Source organism: Tachypleus tridentatus, chromosome 8 (assembly GCF_004210375.1).
Source record: "Tachypleus tridentatus isolate NWPU-2018 chromosome 8, ASM421037v1, whole genome shotgun sequence".
Taxonomy (NCBI): Eukaryota; Metazoa; Arthropoda; class Merostomata; order Xiphosura; family Limulidae; genus Tachypleus; species Tachypleus tridentatus.
In genome coordinates, this window is record NC_134832.1 from 22,807,160 (window position 1) to 22,826,967 (window position 19,808).

The following is a 19,808-nucleotide window of genomic DNA, read 5'->3' on the forward strand; positions in this document are numbered from 1 at the left end:
GTTTTTTTATTTTGATATACAGTTTATCTTGAAAAATGTACAGACTGACATAGACGTTTGTTATATATTGCACTAATAGAATATTCTGTGAATCTTGACCTTAATAACAGCTGCTGTTTTGTGAAAAGGTTTTTTCAATTAGGCTTACGACGAAACTTGTCTCTATTCTTATTTTAAAGGGATTTTTAATTGTGAAAATTTGCACTAGCTATGTTATGACGTGTGCTGAATTATATAAGTTAGAAAGGCGAGTTATTACATACATTTTTATGCATTTTTAGAGATCTTGTCTGCTTTAGTCTGCTCCCACCTTAGTCTTTAATACTCAGCTAACCGAGGTTACTTCCAAAATGGTGATATGCGCGTTTAATTTTTTTTTAATTTCGCGCAAAGCTATACGAGGGCTATCTGTGCTAGTCGTCCCTAATTTAGCAGTGTAAGACTAGAGGGAAGGCAGCTAGTCATCTTCACCCACTGCTAACTCTTGGGCTACTCTTTTACCAACGAATAGTGGGATTGACCGTCACATTATAACGCCCCAACGGCTGAAAGAGCGAGTATGTTTGGTGTGATGGTGATTCGAACCCGTGGATTACGAGTCGAGTGCCTTAACCACTTGGCCATCCCGAGCACAACGCCTAGACGAGTTCGTTATTTTTTCACAGTCACGAAAGCTGAATGTATTAAAGTGTAAAGGAAACAGAACAGCTATATGCACAACACATACACAATGATGATTAACTGGTGTTTCAACCATGACTACAGTTAAATTGTTTGGAATACAAGTGAAGATGTATATTATGAGTCATCAAAATAAAATCCATATAGTATGTTTCAGGGAACGGTAGTTGGTTCTACCTTGTACTTACTTGTTTCATCGAAAGCAAAGCGTGCTTAGTTAGCACTACATTTGACGGGTGGATTTTGAAAGAGTGACACGAAAAGTAACCTTTCGTATGTTTTGAATGTGAAATACGTTGTTCTTTGAAGAATGAGTGTTATAGCGTGTACCGTAACTGGTCAGAAATCTACGTAAGGAGACACCTGTTAACAGATAAAAACTTTGTTATCTTACAGTTATCGGTGACTGAAAGACTTTATTAAGAAAACACATTTTGTGAAATAGGTAAGCTTTGTTTGTTTGTTTTGGAATTTCGCACAAAGCTACTCGAGGGCTATCTGTGCTAGCCGTCCCTAATTTAGTAGTGTAAAACTAGAGGGAAGGCAGCTAGTCATCACCACCCACCGCCAACTCTTGGGCTACTCTTTTACCAACGAATAGTGGGATTGACCGTAACATTATAACGCCCCCACGGCTGGGAGGACGAGCATGTTTGGCGCGACTCGGGCGCGAACCCGCAGATTACGAAGCGCACGCCTTAACGCGCTAGGCCATGCCAGGCCCAAATAGGTAAGCATTAAGTGAAAACTATCTTTCCACTTGGTGGTTCTCCGTAGTAAAAGGTCGTTAATTAATTGTATTACGCTATTAGATTTATTTTTCAATGTAAATACTGCTCTAAATGTGCATGTTTAACGAGATTAGATGAAACTGAAGGCGATTTTGTAATTATTGATGAAAACGCATTTCCCAGCGATAAATGTATAATGTTTTAAAATATTTATATCGTTGTAAAATGTAAATAACGTTTAATATACATTAAGTTACTTTACTGATTTGAAGAGTTCTGGAGTGTATAAAACATTCTGAATATTAACACATAGAAAACAACAATGAAAAACTACTGCAATTTCTCATAAGTAACTGTACATATCTAACTATTTAATCTAAACATATTTATATGGGTATATATATATACAGTATTTAGAAAGAGACTATTTCTATATTATGAGGACAAAGCGAAATAGCCACAAAATATAATACTTAAAATTTAGTTTGTTGGCTATCTTGCATAGTAATGCAGTGTTAATAATGTATCACACAAAGAACGTAAACAGCGAAGTGGAATTACAGAAGAAAGTCGTATACTACGTATATATCATGTAAGTACGTACGATATATACACAGGATGTATAATTATTGCACATTTAACCTAAAAAAGTTACCTCAGGAACTGCTTCGTTGCAATTATGAGAGAGTGAGTGACGAAATGAAGACATAGTTGCAAAAAACAGAGACTACGCGAACTTTGGAATAGAAAGACCACAACTGAAATGTCTTAGAAATCATCGTGGACTCTTGGATCTCGCTAAATATTTAACATGAGAAGTTTAGACTATCCAGTCAGTTTCAAACAACAAGTACACTTAAAATAAATCTCCTAATGGAATAGGATTTATGAAAAGTAAATTTATGCAGTCTTGTAAGAGTCAACCATTTTCAACGTACTGTCTTTAAGAGTACTGCGATGGAAATGAATATATGGTCTTCTACGTCTTCCGAAACTGCAGCAAAATAAAACATTGTAGCGCACATTACATGTCAAGAAGACAGTGTCTGAACGTCTGCTTGATAGAGATATAATATGTCTATCAGGTTAAATGCCCTAAAATTCAGTTATCGGATGCTTACAACTTATGATTGTCATACTGGATTAGACCAGAATGTGTATGTAGAAAAGTTAATTCAAAACGTATATTAGCACCATTCTCATTCCCAATTACGATTAGGGACATAGGACATTAAATGACATATAGATGCTACAAGGGACAGCACACAGAGCACATACCCTACCAATAAATAATTGGACTACAGGAAGAATGCTGTTTTATTAAATTTAGTATTACAAAACAAACTTTTGATTCACAGAAACTTTGTAACAAGAACAGTCGCGATGGGATATATTTCTAAGTTAAATTACATGATGGTGATCTAATAATGATGTTATACACATTAGGTCAAAGTTATCTTTGTGACATATCAATGTTTAAATAAATCGTCAACTTATAATGCTGAGTGAGCCCTTAACTTTTATATGATCACACTCTCTTACTCATCATATTTGGGTTGAGTGACATCCAAAGCGTTTCCCGTTATAAACTCAAAAACAGACTAATTCGTCCGAAGCAAACTGCAAACTGTTCAGTTCACCATTCTACTGTTTTTTCACTCAAAGTTTTGCACCCAAAGCGAAATATTATTGTGCACTTTGATTTCACTTTATGTGGTGGAGACTGCTAGTGAAATGTAGCAGAGTAAGACTTGCAGTGGGATAATTAGTTTGTAGTTCTAAAAAATCGATTTAATACTTGATGTAGACTTTTATTTTTCAACACCTTTCAAAGTTTATATGGATCAAGAAATAATGACTATGGTTGAAAGGACAGTAATCTACGTTACCACGGTTAGAGGTATTCCATGTTTGTAGCACACGAGTAATTGAAGATTGAAATGTTAGCATAGGTGGGCTAGTATTTCTCCCACACTCATGTAACCAGTGCCGAATTCAGTAATTATTACTTCTGCAGGTTTAGGTTTGTGGGTTACTTTCTTGTTGGTATCTTGATTACAATTACTGTCGCTTCCCCCACGACTTAGAAACAAGTGTGATAGCATATTAGGCTAAAAGTAGGGTTTCTACAGTCGTGGTGAGCACAGCACAGATATCTCATTGTGTGACTTTGTGTTAAACAACAAATAAACAAAAACCAACTGTTTTCTGAGGCAATTATTGATGTTTATAAGTTGTACCTAACAGAGCACTTTGAAATTAGCTTATGACAAAGACTGTAGCGGAATGTCGTGCATCATGATTCAGGAAACTGTAAAATGTCGTGTATGTTATATTAAAATGATTTTGTAGCCTCACCATGTTATTGCACTCCATGGTGCTACGTCCAGTCATGTTTCATTTGACGACCGTGCATGTCTTCATCAGCCAACTACTGTACAAGGATGACGGTTTACCAGCGCCTGTATCAACAGGAATTCACAGACATTGCATTCGCCGACTTGATTGTTAGTTATTCGTATGGAATAGGCGTGAATACATGTTTTAATATCCAACTGCTTGAGGCATGTGACGACTGATGAATGTGTATCATGAAAACAACTTGTGTACATGTGACTTGCTTCGCTTTGCCAACTTGAAATCCTTCTTAATTATGTTGTGCACAGTACTTAGAGCCATATGGACAGCATTTCCTACTTAACTTTATGTTCAGAGGTTCTCATTTGTTAAAAGAACTCACTCCTTGCTTACCATAGCTACACCCTTGTGCAAATTAATTGAAACAAATGGTCATTTTACAATATTTTCAGCATGGCGGCCGGTGTAGGTTCGCTGGAACCGCTGATTTCCTTTAATAGTCATTTTTTCACACACACGGCATCATTAGCTGTGTTTTGCAATACGGTCGATCTATTTTTGGGATATATGACAAAATTTTGAGGAATATTACGTCATTCGAAATTGCGTTAGTAGGGCAAGGAGACCAGTCAAAAATCTACTTCTTACAAACTCAATAAAGAAAAAACGGTATCATTGGGGTCTGAAATACAAGAACTGGACGCAAGAACAATGGAGGAAGGTGTTATTTAGTGACGAGACTCATTTTTTTTTGTACAGGGTCAAAGAAGTCTGCATGTTCGAAGATCTCCAGGTGAGAAACTTCGAAAATCTCACATCAATCAGTTCGTAAAACATTCCTTGAAGAAGATGTTTTGTGGCTTTTTTAGCTACTTTGGCGTCGGAGGCTTACATATCGTAGAAGGTATGATGCGAGGACCACAGTACATCGAAGTTTTGCAGAGAAGAGGCGTTCCAGAATTGAAAAAGAGATTTCCAGATGGATCTGGAATTTTTCAGCAAGAACTGGCTCTGTGTCACACATCGAAACTTGTGAAGAATTTTATGACTACGACACGAATAAATGTGCTGGACTGGCCTGGAAACTCTCCAGTCTTAAATCCTATTCAAAATCTTTGGGCGATTTGTAAAGAAAGGCTTCAGGGTAAAAACTGTACTACAAAAGATATGCTAATTGAGGCCATAATTGAGGTGTGGTACCGCGATCCAAAAATTAGTAAAGATTGCAGTCAACTCGTGAACTGGATGCCAAAGCGGATTAATTATTTTCTGAAAAATAAAGGCGGTCATATCATGTATTAATTTGTGAGTAATTTTTGGATTCTCAGAAATAAAACGCAAAAAATTGAAAAAAACGTAATTTTCCGTCTTGTTTCAATTAATTTGCACAATGGTGTAGGATATGACTTGTTACAAGTTTCCCTATGCTCCAAGGTTATCTACGTTCGTTTTTTCAATGCCATTAAGTTTAACGAATATCCTTGTTTCAAAATTATTAAATCCTCAGACTGAACGTATCGACAGAATCTGAGTGTAAGAATATTTTGCATTGGAAAGAGGTATTACATATCATCCCCAAAAACACTCAATTTTAAATGTCATTACACTACTAACGTAACGATCAAGCATGCATGTTAAGGGTTTCGTACACTATTTTAAAAACGTGAAATGTATTATTTTGTAATGACCTACGTTTTGAAACTGTCTTCAGGGACTTCAGTTATAACTAATTTCTTACCTGTTATTAGTATATCCTGCTTTCAGTTTCAAATTATCGTATTTGGCATTTCACTTTAGCAAATTAGAGTGGAAATGAGTGGTATATTGAAAGTACCACAAACGTTCATATGCTAGAATATAACTCAGGTAATACGAAACGGGATGCGTGTTCGTCAGATGCACGAATATTGTTTAAAGTTTTCTCTATTTATTGTATTAACTTTATTAAATACACTGAGAATCTTTTTGTCACATGAATTTAAAAGAATACTGTGTAAGCTAACAATGTTTACATTCTTTATTGTTAAGTTTACGCCATTTTTACTAGTAACAGTACAAACTTAGGAACCTTCAATACTCCAGTAAATATCGACGATTGTGGGCATAATATATAACATAGCTTTTCCTCACATTGGCAACTTTTAATATATTAAGTGTTCTCAAATAAATAAAAACAAAATCTTTATAATTACTGTTTATTACATAACTAACTGATTGTGTCTAATCTAACATGTAACAACATCTTTCAAACATATATCAAATAACAATACTGACTACGTTTTAACTAGTACAAATGACAGCTCCATCATAATTTTAAAATATTTACATATCGTGTTGATAAAAGTATCGAATCCAAGCTCTATCTTACAAGACGTTAAACCGCCAGTTGTTGCAATATGTTTTGGTTTGTTTTCTTTATTTGAAGCATAAATTTGTTGCTCGCTTAAAACGTCTTATTTTTCTCAGTTTTTAGACAGGACAAAAACCTTCAAAATCTGTGGGTGACGTTGGTACTTTACTGGTCATTCATCGGGCGTAGATAACTTAAAATAAGCACGAGCAAAATTATCATTTTAAAAACATACATCAGGCCAACGCAATCATAATTTAATGTTACCCAATAGTTGAAATGCGATTATTTTATGATAATATTTTATGAAATGAATAAATATTTTTAGTGAAGCTATAAAATAGTATGTAAATGCAGTGAATTTGATTAGATTTTATCCTCATGGTAGTTAGAACCCTTCAAAATAATAAGAAGAATAAAGTGGAGAAATACTAGATGTTTTATACAAGGTTAACGATTGTCCTTTCAGCCATGTTGGCGCTAGTGTGACGGTCAATCCCACTATTCGTAGGTAAAAGAGTAGCCCAAGAGTTGACGATGGGTGGTGATAATCTGCCTTTACTCTAGTATTACATTGCTAAATTAGGGACAGCTAGCGCAGATAGCCCTTGTGTAACTTTGCGCGAAATTAAAAAAAATATATATCAATGGAAGAAAAGAAAAAATAAACAAAGATGCTAAATTTCTGAGGGAAAAGAAAACGAAGACTAATAAGTATTTTGATATGAATGTTTGGTATTATCAGGTGAACTGGTTTCTCCAAAGTATCAGATAGTTAAACCAGTTAATAAAAGAAGATTCGATCAGCAAATAAGAGAAATCTGTATTTGATAACTTGATGAGCTCCATATTGCGTAAGAAATAAGCAGTTTGTATACGTTTGGAGGATAGTGAAAATAAATTTTATCTGTACAAAACAACAAAAAAAGTTTGCATACCTGCGTAAACAAGTAGACGATCGCCTTTAATGGTAGCGAAATCTTGCCAGCTTTCTGTACCTCAAGATAAACTAGTCACGATGAAAACCAACTAGAAATGAACCAAGTACCCCAGTACTTGTTTTCTTTGTCCAGTTGGCAGCGTCACCTCGTGATCTTTGTTATCTTACAGCAGTTCTCTGTAACATTCAGACAATGTCAACTCGACAAGCAAAGGGTATTGCTCTCATTAATTCTTTCACACTATGTTACTGTTTTAGGACAGAATTGAGATTTTCTATAACAGTGAACAAAGAAACAAAGCAACTAGAATAAGAAAGTCTTAACGACTTCCAAGGTAACGCGTTCATACTAAAACTGCATAACAACTAAATAAAAGAAAACAACTAAAAAATTCCCATGCAACTAAAACATATGCAAAACATATCATGTTCCCTCTTATCACAAATATACTAAAGTTTAATTTTGTACATCTTATTTACATAATAGAAATGTTCATAAATTAAATTAAAATCAACCAAACAACTTTACGTAGAAAATGTTTTGAAATGATTTCTTAAAAATAATCGGATATCAACGACCTGATAAACATTAATTAGAAAACTTTTTATGGTCATAAACAAAATTTGGAACTAAGTTTGAGGAATAGTTTTTTTAGTTTTGAATTTTGCGCAAAGCTTCACGAGGGCTATCTGCGCAAGCTGTCCCTACCATAACAGTGTAAGACTGGAGAAAAGGTAGTTAGTCATCACAATCCACCGCCAATTCTTGAGCTACCTTTTTACCAACGAATAGTGGGATTGACAGCAACATTATAACACCGCTACAACTGAAAGGGCGAACATGTTTGGTGTCACTGGTATTCGAACCCGCAACCCTCAGATTTGGGGTCGAGCTCCTTAACCATCTAAACATGCCAGGCTTTAGGAATGGCAAAAACCACACAAGGCTTGTAATAGATTGAAATGACTTTGATCATTATGTCATTTCTAAAAGAGGACTAAGATAAGAATTTTGCTGTGTTTCAATTAATAAAGAATGTTCAGTTAATCAATTTTAATTATTCCATGGTTTAGTTTTCTAGCAAAATTTGATATGCAAAAGTTCAATAAAACTTCTCGCTACAATCACACGTTAAGTTTACAAAATTAACCTCAAAATTCAGGATTTGACAGAACGAAGAAGCCGAATGAGTGGCTTTGTGCCACAAAACAAACGACTACCTTTGCACATTTACATCACTGTGCAATAGCGATATGAAAGAGTATCAAACTAAATAATACTAAAAGTATGGAATTGGAGTAGAAATGGAATACACTGATATTAAAAATTAAATCAGACAAAAACATTATTATCTTAACAATTATTTAAATTTTCATAGATAAACTTCCATAAACGAAAACAGTTGACTTTTTAAGAGTCACTAACGTTTAATTATACACAATTAAATATAATAATCATTGGCAGTTTCCTGTGTATAGATCTGTATACAACGAAGATTTGGAAAACTGTACTTTATATTATTGCAGGAAGATCTGGGATGATGTAAATATTAAATATGATAATAACTATTATGAATGTAGCGTCAAGTTGTTTGTGGTAGTGAACACATTGATTGTTTGTTTACAGAAAATTACCAGTGGTTAACTATAATTTTGTGAAACGAGTGATATTTATGAATAACACGTACTTTGTATACGCTTTACAATTATATTATCATATTTGAAGCAAGGGAATGAACGGTTTAACGATCCTACTTTTGATATAATGTAAATATTTTATGAAAATGAAATGCCAGAAATTAGAATAAATGAGCTCAAGTTTATACACAACCTAATAACATTAACTTGTAACACCAACTGGCATTTATAGAATTTCAAATCTCAGAAAGATACGACACGATAAAATAAAGATTTTGGATTTAATACAGGATGCATGATTGAATTTTCAGTTTCAGAATAAATATTGTTGTGATCTCTCATCTTTGTATAAGGCCGAACAGAGAATGTAAAGAATGAGAAATATAAGAGTAAATGTAAATAAGATACGTGTATGTATTATTATAAAGTGTTAGCAGAAACGATACCCTACGGGGGCTGTTTCTACTTATAATTACCAATCGTAGTATTCACGTTTCATTGAAGAAAATGTAGAAAAAGTGAACATTTTCAAAGAAAATGTTTTCGTAGCAATAGTACTCAAAGAAAGTGTTCGGGTTGTGTTGATTTAAACTGAAATGTTTTTATTTATTAAAAATGGTTCTCTTTATTGATAAGTTTTAAGAATTCCACTTTTAAGTACTATATTTAGAAATCACATTAATAGAGTTATAATCAAACTCTCACGTAGAATTCTAGTGAAAGTCGTGTTCTTGTTGTAACGAGAATATTTTTATTTAAAATTATGTTCTATATGTTTGTTTTGTTTTTTGGAATTTCGCACAAAGCAACTCGAGGGCTATCTGTGCTAGCCGTCCCTAATTTAGCAGTGTAAGACTAGAGGGAAGGCAGCTAGTCATCACCACCCACCGCCAACTCTTGGGCTACTCTTTTACCAACGAATAGTGGGATTGACCGTCACATTATAACGCCCCCACGGCTGGGAGGGCGAGCATGTTTTGGCGCGACTCGGGCGCGAACCCGCGACCCTCAGATTACGAAGCGCACGCCTTAACGCGCTAGGCCATGCCAGGCCTAGTTCTATATGAAAGAAGGTGTTGCGCATACATAATATATATGTAAAAACGGTTTTTATGGATAGAGAAAGCTCTATGTAGAGGAGCGAAAGTTTCGACCTTCTTCAGTCATTGTCAGGTTCACAAAGAAAGAAAGAGGTAACTGACCGATAGCTGACCACATGTTTGAAGGCGGTTGGGTAGCTGAGTATAGGAATTTCAAATCTAACCTTAATCAACTAAATCATAAAACCTTAATGGCCAGTTCGATGTCATATCTCTCTTTACAGAAGTCTCAATCGCTGAAGCTTGCAAGATAGCTTTAGAACTCTATACCCGAGACCCTAACCCATCAATAGACATTCCCAGCAACCAATTAGCAACCCTAATAGAATTCACCCCGATAAAGACAAACTTCATGTTCAACAACCACAATTATATACAAACAAATGGCCTAAGTATGGGGAATCCAGTATCATCAGTTCTAGCCAATAATTTTATGACACAAGTTGAAACACAAGCAATTAACACAGAATTACATCCACCACTATACTGGTACAGATATGTTTTGTTTGTTTGCTTGTTTGTTTTGGAATTTCGCACAAAGCTACTCGAGGGCTATCTGTGCTAGTCGTCCCTAATTTAGCAGTGTAAGACTAGAGGGAAGGCAGCTAGTCATCACCACCCACCGCCAACTCTTGAGCTACTCTTTTACCAACGAATAGTGGGATTGATCGTAACATTATGACGCCCCAACGGCTGAAAGGGCGAGCATGTTTGGCGCGATGGGGATGCGAACCCGCGACCCTCAGATTACGAGTCGCACGCCTTAACACGCTTGGCCATGCCGGGCCTATACAGATATGTAGACGACACAATTGCGGGATTTACATCTACAACACACACACTTAAATTTTTTCAATCACATTAACTCTATACATCCCAACATTAACTTCACATGTGAACAGGAAGGGAGCAATCAAATATCATTTCTTAACCTCAGAATTAAGGAACCGATACACAATGTAAAACAGAAATCCACTGAAAAATCACCCATACTGGACTGTATATTCCTTGGGACTCAGCACATGAAACAAAACAGAACCTCAACCTACTAAATAAACCAAATAAACACAGCCGTAAAACTATGCTCACCAGATAAAATTAACGACGAATTAGACAAAATAAAACAATATTTCATCAATATCAATAAGTTTCCTCCACAAACCGTAGAAAACATTATACGCACACACCTAGACAAAAAGCAAAATCAACTAACAAAGGTAAATATACCCCAAGATTTAAAAAATCATGAAACCATATACTGCTGCATACCATATATTCCCGACATCAGCAGAAAAGTAACCAACATTTGGCAAAAACTAATAAAATATGACATTCCAGTTAATACCAAATTTATTCAAAAACCAGGTACAAAACTAAAATCTATACTATGTAAAAACTGCACTGACAACACAACACCAACATTATTTATAAAATACAATGTGATAACTGCCACGACTTCTATATTGTAGAAACAAGTAGAAAAATGGAAACCAGATTCATAGAACACAAAAAGTCACCTTCACACGTTTTCAAACACTGAAAGTTAAATAAACACAACATAACCATAGAAAACACCCAAATACTAAATAAAGAAACAAACATAAACAAAGTTAAAGAACCCTTACTTATACAACAACTCAATCCCAAAATAAATCAATGCAAAGGAACATCTTTATACCTATATTAATAAATATAATCCAACACTAAGCACGCCCTCTACATTTCTATACTCAGTTACACAACCGCCTTCAAAAATGTGGTCAGGTATCCGGTCAGTTACCTCTTTCTTTCTTTGTGAACCTGAGGATGATCGAAGAAGGTCAAAACGTTGTTCGCTCCGCTACATAGAGCTTTCTCTACCCATACAAGCTGTTTTTATACATATATTTTTCTCTACAAGTGGGTTTTCTCGTCATTACGGATGCACATACCACAGTTATTTTTCTAATTGTTTGTATCTTGAATATCAAAGAATGTCGGTCTTTTTATGGTGTTTTGTTTGTGATGCCATTCAATGGATGGCAAAAGTGTTTTGGTTACATACATAAATAATGACATACATGCTTTGCCCATTACAGTAAGATTATGTAATATCTTAACACTGGGGCTACTTTATAATGAAATCTTTATAACAAGTTAACTGATATTATTTGGTGACGGCAATGTTTTGTTATTATAATGAAAAAATTAACTTTAAAGAGTCATGGAAAATTGATACATAACGTTCTGAGCTTTTACAATATTTTTAAGGTACATATATAATTCTACTTTTCTTGATGAACACTTTTATACCTGTACTAATTAATAACCTAACATCAAACTGCAACGCCCCCTACAATCCCGTACTCGTTTATACTCTCGTCCCTAAGACACGTGTCCACTAACGGTCACTTGAAAATTCTCTTTGTTAACCTGAAGATGACCTAGGAAGATCGAAACGCTGTCCTCTCCTTATCAATAAAAGTGTTAATACCCATACCAGCCGTTCTGAGATAAAATAGTATTCTACCTTTGTTTTTCATGGCTTTTGATACTGTGTTCATAATGACCTGAATGCTAAGATTAAACTCCACTTTTTAAAATTAAAATATGATTTTTATCTACTTGTAACGTTAATTTTAATGAGATTATTTTCAAAACACTTGTAGCCAAAAATATATATAGTATGCAATAACAATTACAATATTATTTCATCTACAACAGTCATTTAGTCACAATGGCAGTAGATGTTCTGTCTTTCGGCGATAATTAAATGTATTTTCCGTGTGTTTGATTAGGTACGACAGATATCTCCAGAATGTAATAGTTGCAACATCTAGACGTGGTAGGTGTTTGTATACTTTATTAATGTAATAAAATATTGTCGAGCATTTTCTTTCACGCGAAAGTGCGTTTAGAACTACGTTGTAAGAGATAAAAAATGTTCAGTTACTGCATCACATTATTAGTTGTGTCAGTTAAAAGTAGTAAAGTATTATGAACTTATGTTTCAAATAGTAGTATTCATACTTTTAACATATGAAAGTTGAGGGTATAGAATTCGTAAAAATGTATTACTGCAAGAAATTGCTTTGTTATTTGTCATATTTTCATGCCAAAGAGTAGTTCATATTCAGCGATGTTGACAAGTGTTATAACTCAGTTGCTGCGTCCTATATCAACTTTCAGTTGAAGAATAAAGGAACTGATTTTTTAGCGGTTTTCGCAATGGCCATGCCGATAAGATTAGTACTAGCACGTAACTTCTCGTATTATGGAATTTAAAAGTGTATTTCCGTTCCACTGACTTAGGGTTTGATATTTAATATATATATCATTTTTTTAAGCTACTTATTTCCTGTATATACTCATGTAGGCAGACTTGATGCGTCACCATACTTTTAAAAAGATAATTCTAGTGTCTACTGGGTAAATTTTATCTATTCTTTTGTCTTCATATATTTAAAAGGCGCGACTTAATTTAATATAAAATGCCAAAAAGTATACTTTGATTTTTCCTTTTTCGTAATTTGTGGGAGAATTCTCGAACTTCTTGTTATAATGATGTTTCAATCAGGACAAACAACTACGAATCAGACAACTTGTCCTACGCACCTGCTGATTTTCTTAAGACGTGACGGTATGAAGATATGTTTAATCTCTACCGAATGTTACAGTGTTTGTTTTCATCATCGCGATGTAATCCGCTCCTACTCATGTTGAACCTTCCTCGTGTTTTCATATCGAACACATTCTCTTCACAGTTGGATTTATCAGAAGATAGAACTATTACGTATTGCTTTAAAGTAATATTCTCCTTTTCGATATGAACCGTAACGTAACGTTCTTTATACATAACTGTTAAGCACCGTAATGTATAAATAAAGAAGACCTTTAGTTATCTGTTACTGTCTTCAAGAAGACCTTTAGTTATCTGTTACTGTCTTCAAGAAGACCTTTAGCTATCTGTTGCACTCTTCAAATTAGTTACAATAAAGGTTTCATTTTTCATTGGTAAGTTAAGAGTTTCATGGCTTTTAGTCCTAAAAGTGTAGAATAGATATCAATCAATTCAGATTTTTGGTTCAAAAATGAGAACAAGTTATATGTGGTTGTCGTTATTACATTTACTTTATTATTCATATATCATTACAGAGGTTTATGTCAAAAATAATTATATCTAATTTGTTTATATAAATAACTATTTACTTCAATGAGGAACATTTATCGTATTTCGATTTTTGCTCTGTTACTACAAAGATGTTTTGTTTATATCCTATTCACTTCGGAAAACGGTGACGTAATTTGGTATTTATTATTGTGAATTAATCAAGGAACATGACAAAAGAAAGAAGCATTAAAATTCATTAGAATAAATAAAAATTAGAGTCACCAAGTGCAAAGTTAGATTTCTCAATTTTTTTTGAGAGACTGTGTTATAAGAATTAGTGAAATACGGTTATTTTGTCAAATTATTCCAAGAAGGACCTGAGATTGACCTCTTATTAAGAATATGACAGGAGGGTGTATTGTGTTTTATAAATAACACAAATAAACGTTTACTTCATATTTGTAAAATTATTTAATGAAGGATTACATGATAATTCTAGACCTTGTATTTGTTGTAAATTCTTTTATTTTGAAACGAATGTATAAAATTATCTTACACAGTTGATCGTAGTAGTATTTGTAATTTTACATTTTCTTGTGGCAGTTCCAATTTTTTATTTGCCTCTTTCGAGTAGGATTTGTACGCGGAACTGTCAGATGAATGTTTACTAGAGCTGCAGTTTTAATTTAATTTATTACTGCATGAATTTATCTAACCATAGATATCAAAATAAACAAACAATCCGACTTTCACTAATATAACATTTATATAAAAAAAAAGCCTCAAGCAGTTTAAAATGACATACAATATTAAACAGTTTAAGCAAAGTATTTTATCTCCTGTTACGTATTATAATTTATCTCGAACGACTATCCAATTTGCCATGTTACGCATGTTAGTGTTGCGATTTCAAATAGCTGGAACTTTTAGTTTTAATTAAGAAGTTAATTGAATGAGGATATGTATCAACAAGATTGATTCACAGAATTTTATTTCTCAAGACATATGTATTTTAACATTCAAACAACAATACAATTTATAATAACAGTTAGTACAAATAATTGCTTGTATACAAGAGTTTTACAAACTTACAAATAATAGTGAGTCTTCTATCTGGTCTGGAACCGAATCTTTTATCGACGGTTTACGGAGAGCGAATTAATTCCATGATGATACACAGATACACACCTCTTGACGGGAAAGCTAGCTAGCTTTGTTCTTGGCTCGCCTCACGTGGTTTATAAACACACTTTCCACCGAGTGAGATATTTACTGTCCTCGTAAAAATATTAACGTCCGAAGTTAATTCACTAAAGTTAAACGGTCTTTTATGTTCGAAATCTATAAACATTCCTGGTCAAATATCTGTAGTTTTCCAATTAATAAGCGTTTATCACAATTATAGCGTCCGAGATTTATAGTATACTGAATGCAACAAACCATCTACATTATTAAACTGTCTCCCCACGTTGCGATGATTACCTTTTATAAGCTTAAGAGGAGACTCTCTAGGAATTTCAGCTAAGGCAACAATGCTGGTATTTATTTATTTATGTTAATTTTTTATTTAATTTATTTAATTTTTAATTAATTTATTCATATTAATTCTCTTATTTGAACAAAGTACAAACGTTAACTTATTTGAAATAATAGCTTGTCAGTACATGAGGGTCGGGCATGGCTTAATGTTTAATATGACACTACTATAGATATATGTTGTTTAAGTACGCTCTAAACTTTTCGTTTTGGGTTGTTATAACTGTGACAGTCAATTTCGTTATTCGATTGAAAGTAGACAATTATATTAAAACGATTTTTAATATGTAAATTAGCAAGTCACCTGACAACAACATATGTCATCAAAGCAATCGCCAGATAAATACTTAGGAACCCACTCACATTTTACCTGAATTAATATTTATCCCCTTCATTTTACTTTAAATAAGCTAATTTAACCTTATCTAAAAAACTTGTCTTTATTATCACGGGTTTGAAACATTATCTGGAATAAAACTGCCTTTTTTTTTAATACAAGTCTTACCTGTTGACGACTGGATACTATGGGTCAGATATTGTAATTATTCTATTTTCCTACTGTAAAAGTTGCTGTTGTATCTTTGAAGTAAAGAAACAGAATAATGTATTATTTACCAAGGAGTTAATGAAAGAAAATTGACTTAACATTAAAGTAAAGTTTCAGTGCTAGATTTATGTTTATCTTCTTCATTCGACCTTGGGCCCGGCATGGCCAAGCGTGTTAAGGCGTGTGACTCGTAATCTGGGGCTCGCGGGATCGCATCCCCGTCGCGCCAAACATGCTCGCCCTTTCAGCCGTGGGGGCGTTATACCGTGACGGTCAATCCCACTATTCGTTGATAAAAGAGTAGCCCAAGAGTTGGCGGTGGGTGGTGATGACTAGCTGCCTTCCCTCTAGTCTTACACTGCTAAATTAGGGACAGCTAGCACAGATAGCCCTCGAGTAGCTTTGTGCGAAATTCCAAAAACAAAACAAAAAAACAACAACAAATCATTCGACCTTAATCCCATCGCGTTTAGAGGTTGGGAGCTCAACTATTTAGTATTAGGTTTTTGGTTTTTTTACACTTTAGTTGCTGGCCCCGACAGCAATCCAAAGGGAGAACACGTTCGATGATAATGAGGATTCAAACCGCGACTCTCAGACTGTAACTCGAGAGCTCTAAAGATCTACCCATACCATACCTGGTTAACTCATATCACATCGAGAGTTTGCTTATAGAAGTATACAAATATTCCTTAACTGATACCAGTTAGTTTAGTTTACAGTTACAGTTGACGTTGTTTTCTAGAAATGTATTGTAAAGTAAGAAAGTTCCTTAATATTAACAGAAAGGACGTTGGTTATCACGAGTGATTAATTTTAATAAAACAATTACAAGACGCAATAAACGTATTTCGTTAGAGAATCATAATGTTTGCAATTAAGCAATTATATGGGATGAAGTATTTTTTAAAACTGTATGCAACGTAAAACAATAGGAGCGTCAGCAGTAACTAAAACCTAAATTATTTAAACACATCACATGAGTTCTCAACACAAAAAGGTTTATATTATGTGGAACCTATTTAGTGTGTTATATATTTTAAGGAACATTCATGCAATGAAACGAAATTTTAGTTATGTTATTTAGATAAAAGATAAACTTAAATGTTCGCATCTAAAAGTGGAATTCCCAGAAAATTTCTTTCTCTTTTTTTTTTTTTTTCGAAAAACAGACGCCAGGGTGTGTAGCTATAATTCTAATGGTTTACTTATTGGCTCGAGTATGGCCAAGTGGTGATGTATCAAACTAATGATCTAGATGTCTTATTGTAAATGGGTGAGTTATAAGAGTGATAGTCAATCCTACTATTCTCAGTTAAGAATAACCGCTTCAGGATAATTATTTTTCTCAATTTGGACACGTTTTAGGTTTTTAGCTGCACGATACCCTTTTCTAACACGTTCGTTATGTCAAAATGGCATTTATTTTCTACTTAATGTAATTGTTTTCCATATAAAATTACAAACAAAGTTATATATATCTTTGGTGGATTTAATAGAATCATTGCATGCTCTAAGTACCAAAATGATGCAGCCAGATTCGAAGAATTTATTTTAACTCAAGAAATATCGAATTTTTATGTAAACTAAAAAAGAAGCTAGAGGTGAGAAAATTGATTAATATTATAATATGAAAAAATAACAAACATTTTAAGTTAATAAGTCATTAACATGAGGTAATGCTTAATGAAAAATTTGGCAAGCATTAGAATTAGTTTAATTCTTTGCTGTTAAACACAAACTATATGTTGGATAGTGCTCAGAAAGTATATTTCCTGAAATATAATGAAAAGAAGAAATATGCCAAAAAGATTTTGGTAAATGTATATGAAGAAGGACATGTTTCAGAAGTTTCCAACAATAACCTTTTTCTTTTTTTAAGTTGAAAGTTAAAATGTAAGAAAATATGACGGAACAAAACCTTATAATGTATAGGTAAATATCCAAATAATTAACGGATAACGTATTTTGTTGGTAAAATACAACATAGTTTATTGTTTTTTAATTTATTTAATCTTGTTAGGCATCTTTATCATGTATAACAGTGAATACAAATGAATATTTGGTTTGTACCCAATAAAGCCAATATCATCATTCAGAAAAGCCTCAGGATAATTAATTATATTGGTTGATACATCCGTTTAAATAGGTTCAGAATGGTTTCATCTTGTGTTATTAGTCTAATATATTAAATGGGTATATCAAAACTGTTGGAGAGGGTAGAAATATGAACTCGTAGACGTATTAAGCTCGTAGATTAAACTGCCGAGTATTGTCGTTGAAGTATATGATAGAAGGTCAGAAATACCTCACATGTGACTTTCCTAGAAAATCAATCATTATTTATTGTGACATAAATTGTTCTGTGTTTGAAGAATGCCGGCTCACTGAGGTAGGGGTCGCCAAGCGGGAATCGGGCAGTGGGAGAAGGGTTAGAGGCAATGACAATATCGTTCCACGAAGTGGAACCAGAGAACGCTGGCACACTAATAGGCAGAAATTATCCAGAGAAGGCGTTGCTATAATGATCTCATCATAGAGTGTTTCAACATGTGATTAAATCTTTGGTGTATTTTTTTAACCACATGTAAAATTATTATTGGTTTAATATAACGATAAAATGTTCTCAATATAATATTACTTTCGATAACATTATTTTCACAATAAAGACTTTGTAATCTGATCTACATAAAAATACATATTTGTTAAGAACGTATTTATATGAAAGTTTTTCATATCATCAACATATTTGTGGAATCCAAATTTAAACAACAGTTTTTTCGACACTTTTCGATAATAATAGTAAGTATAATAAACACAATTTCGTCCACAAACAGATAATTGAGTTCCTTGTAGTACGTTTTGGTTGTAAGTCCACGTATGACATATCTTATTGATTAATTTTCTTATGAGGAGTCAGTCTTAATGGATCAAAATATTTTTCTTGTTCTTCCCGACTAAACTAAGTATAGATCCAGTGGATACGAGATTTATATAGCTTGAATCATTATTGACAATGCATGGTTATTTTCCTATGCAGTCAGGTCGCCAGTTACTTGCTAAAACACCTTTAAGCTTCTTTGTTACACATAAATATTGAGAGGGTATCAAATCAATTTTTATAGTCTTCACAGCTTTTGAGATATCAGTTATGATGTTTCTAGATTAATTGATTTCTAAAATTGACTGGAATTCTGCATAAGCCAAATCATTTATAGTGTTAATTAAAGCACTACCAAAACGTATTTAAATTCGTAAGTTTCCCTGTTTCACCTAGTTAAAGTGAGAATCTCCAGCAGATAGGTCAAGTGCCAAATGAAATGTAAAGAGTCTGTGTTAATCCGAGCATTCATCATGTCAATTTCTTGATTTTGAAAATGTTTTCCTGTTTCAATGTCTCAGAGCTTGATGTATATAATTCAACAGTAAAATTGAATTGTAAAGGTCGAGCAGGAGTCTGCCGTGAAATTGATAGTGTAATATATAAAACTGCAGAAATAACGTGACGTTTACAGCAGGCTATATTAAATTTTATACCGCTCAGTATATTACTAAGCTTAAAAGGCTGATAGCAGACAATTGACAAATGAATAAATAATAAAATGTTACTTTGTTAAAAATGAACTCATTTAGATATAGTACATTTAGATCTTTTAATATTTATATTATGAAACATTATTTAGTGGAACTGGTATAGGATATGATGAATACTTAGGATGATACAGAATCTTTGCCTTTGATCTGACATGTGATCTATATGCTGGTGATTCACAGTTTAACGTAGTAAAACAGGGAAATTTGTTAAATCAAATACGTTTCGATAGTGCTTTACTAAAT

General features: G+C 33.5%; 1 protein-coding gene across 6 annotated transcripts in view; it reads left to right on the forward strand.

Annotated features, from left to right (window-relative positions):
* The first annotated feature begins 837 nt into the window (after nt 1–837).
* Nucleotides 838–19,808, forward strand: part of LOC143258664 (protein PALS2-like) — a 113,782-nt gene continuing 94,811 nt past the window's right edge. For 2 of the 6 annotated variants that reach the window (XM_076518026.1, XM_076518024.1), the window contains exon 1: nt 838–1,126. The gene's annotated coding sequence lies outside the window, so the exon portion shown is untranslated. The remainder of the gene's footprint in view (nt 1,127–19,808) is intronic. The other 4 variants (XM_076518012.1, XM_076518011.1, XM_076518022.1 and 1 more) reach the window with 3 other exon arrangements.